Here is a 3,556-nt window from a genome sequence, read left to right as displayed (position 1 = left end):
ATGCTGCTTCTACCACTTCTGTTACTAGTGTTTATCATCCCAGGTAGTAACAATGAGGGTGATAAGAGTAACTTTGGCTGCTCCCAGCACAGGTGCAGGGGTTCTGCATAAAAGCATACTGCACCTACCATGACGGGTCTGGGCTCTGCTGTCTCCAGCCCTCTCCCCTATTCTGGAGGCTGGGGATGGAACCAGAAGCTCTGGGGGCAGGAAACTGTTTCAAGCTCTATATTGTTGTTCAGACTCTGGGTTATTTTTCATTCCATCCTGATTCTACATTTTCCCTCACTCTTCTTATCCTTCTACAGTGTTCCAGGAGCCAACCACCTTCTATCTCAACCAGATTTCGGCCTATGCCAAGAGAACCTGGGTTCAAATCAAGGCTTAGGCTGGTTGGATGACTTGCAGATTCATGGCTGGGAGAGTGACTCGGGCACTGACATTTTCCTGAAACCCTGGTCCAAAAGCAACTTTAGTGATGAGGAGATGACTAAGTTGGAGGACCTGTTTTGAGTCTACTTCATTGGATTCATCCAGGAAGTGCAGGACCACATTAGTGAATTCTCGTTGGAATGTGAGTACAGTCCTCTGACCTGAAGACACTCTCAATGACTTTTCTCTCCCTTGGTTCAGGCTATTACCCTCCTTTCCCCTCTTTATCCAACTGCATGTACACACTTGTCTAGAATAGTCTCCGGCTCTGACTCCACATGCCCACCCAGTCTCACAGATTCTTCCTATTTCTTGCATTCTTGTGTGACACATGAATTTCCTCCTTTGTAGCCATTTCCTGGTTTGCTTGCATGTAACTTGCTTCTCTAAAACTCCAAGGAAGAGCCTCCTTTTTCTACTCCATGCCCGAGTGATGTAAAGTGTGACTTCCTACTCTTCTAATCAATGTCTTCAAGCATCTGTTGTCCAATCCCTTCTCTACATGTAACTATTCCCTACACCATGGAATGCTGCACTTCTGACTCCATCACATGTTGCCCCTCTTCTCCCCTCCTGTCTATTGTACATCCTTAAAAGAGCCTAACCGTACCATTTATGATATGCATACCTCTCCCCAGTGCTCTTCTTTCTGAAAAGTCCTGAATACTGCAATTGGTTTTTGAGTTATCATTTCACATCAGACCTTTCTCGCCACTGAAAACTAAAGTCCTAGGCCTTTTCCCCATCCTTCTCTTCATTGTTTGCATTTTACTAAGTTCACTTCTGTTTTCCTTTACACAGACCCCTTTGTGATCCAGGTGATAGAAAGCTGTGGGTTGCATTCCGGGAAGGCCATAGGAAGCTCTTTGAGAGGAGCTTTAGGAGGACTGGATTTTGTGAGGATCCAGAATCATTCCTGTGTGTCTGCACCAGACAGTGGCAGCAGGAGGCAGAAGTTTTGTGCACTCATGACTCAGTATCAAGGCATCTCCAATATCATTGAGAAGCTCATGTCAGAAACCTGTCCTCGATATCCTGGGTTTTCTTGATGCAGGAAAGGCAGAACTGCAGAGGCAAGGTTAGTCTTGTTAGTCTTGTTAGTCTCTACAAGACTTTTCTATTTCACCTCCCACTACTTCCTTTAAATTCAAAAGTGGGAAGTACCTAAGTAGAGAGGGGTTAATTAATAAATGATTTGGTTCCCATGGAAGTGGAAGAGGTAACTGTCCAAATTTCTGAGTTAGTATGCTCTGAGTTAGAGTCATAATCTGACATTCTTACTGTTGCTCCCTACCCCAGTGAAGCCTGAGGCCTGGCTGTCCAGTGGCCCCATTCCCGGGCCTGGCCGCCTATTGCTGGTGTGCCATGTCTCAGGATTCTACGCCAAACCTGTGCGGGTGATGTGGATGAGGGGTGAGCAGGAGCAGCCTGGCACTCAGCAAGGAGACATCATGCTCAATGCAGACTGGACTTGGTATCTCTGAGTAACCCTGGATGTGGTGGCTGGGGAGGCAGCTGGCCTGAGTTGCTGAGTGAAGCACAGCAGTCTAGGAGACCAGGACATCATCCTGTACTGGGGTGAGAAGGAACTGGGGCCCAACTGGGGATGGGAGGAGATGGTCTTGAAGAACAGAGAGGGGAACAAAGAAAGGGAAAGGATTTGATGGATGAGAGAAGAATGGAGGGAGGAAGACAGGCAGGAGAAAGGAAAGACAGGGAGGAAAGAGAGAGATTCAGGGAGACAGAGAGAGAGTCAGAGTTTAAGATTTATTTCTAGGACTACAGTGCCAGAGGTATGAAAATAGCTGTTTTAAACTACACAATAGATAAGAATGAAAGACTGTAGTCTGGGTGGGATGTGGCAAGAAGGAGAGACTAAGGGTGATTGTGAGTATGAGACCTCTGGGAATATGAGAAAGGGAACCAGAGATGCCCATGCATCCAGAATAGGTCATGGTTGTGTTGACATTCAGGTGGGCAAGAAGGCCTGGAGAACTAGAGAAGGGGTTTGAAGTGTTATTCTTTTGGCCTTCTCCCAATTGCCAGGGTGCTCCACATCCATTGGCTTGATACTTGTGGCAATAATATTGCCTTCCTTGATCCTTTCGATATGTCTTACATTATGGTTTGGAGGAGCTGGTGAATTTTCATTTTTTGACCTTTCTTTTCTGTTCATCCTTTTACTCTTTCCTTCCATTTTATCTATTACTATTATGTCCCTTTAGTCTCAATATTTCCACTAGATCATTTTCCTTTCTTCTCCAATTCTCATTTGTAGGTAAATCTAATTAAAATAAAATAGCAGTAAAATATATATGACATAAAACTTACTGCACTAGCCATTTAAAAATGTGCAGTTTAGTTGTATTAGGTACATACATGTTTTATGCAGCCAATCTCTAGAACTTTTTTCATCTTGAAAAACTAAAAGTCTCTTCCATTAAATTACATTCCCCAATCCTTGCTCCCTCAGGCCCTGGCAATCACCATTCCACTTTTTGTCTATATGAATCTATCTACCCGTGCTACCTCATAGAATTGAAATCATTTGTGTTTTTTGCTAATGGCTTATTCTACTTAACATTATATCTTCATAATTCATTCATGTGGTGGAGTATATTAGAGTTTCTTTCGTTTTAATGGCTGTTTTGTTTACCTGCTCGTCTCTCAATAGACTCTTGGGTTGATTCCACCTTTTGGCTATTGTGTATAATGCTGCTGTGAACATGGCATACAAATATCTCTCAAGAAGAGCAATTTTTTGCTTGTGTTCTTAACAGGTCATATCGGAATATCTTGTGAGCCCTGACCATATCTCCTTTTCCATTTGGAATAAATATCCAGGAACCCAGAAACTCAAGTTGTCAGCTTAGGTTTCAATTTAATCATATTTCAACAAATAATCATCACATTTGATTAAATCAGTGTTCTTGTAGGCTTTAAGATGAATAATAATTTATGCACTAACAGAAACATAAATAAAATTGTTTTTATGAGACAATATCAATAGTAGGATCCACTGAGATTTTGTAGATGTGATAGGTAAGAAAGAATATACCTTGAAATAAGTGAAATGAGGTACATGACTTCATGGTGTTATCACTTTGACTTCTTATTTAAATTT

At 42.5% G+C, this 3,556-nt stretch overlaps 1 pseudogene; it reads left to right on the top strand.

Annotated features, from left to right (window-relative positions):
- LOC102414232 lies at positions 1 to 3,234 on the top strand (annotated as a pseudogene).
- The last annotated feature ends 322 nt before the right edge of the window (positions 3,235 to 3,556 follow it).

This window comes from Bubalus bubalis, chromosome 6 (assembly GCF_019923935.1).
Source record: "Bubalus bubalis isolate 160015118507 breed Murrah chromosome 6, NDDB_SH_1, whole genome shotgun sequence".
Lineage (NCBI taxonomy): Eukaryota > Metazoa > Chordata > Mammalia > Artiodactyla > Bovidae > Bubalus > Bubalus bubalis.
The sequence above is the reverse complement of the archived record's forward strand: the minus strand, read 5'-3'. Positions and strand labels throughout refer to the sequence as shown.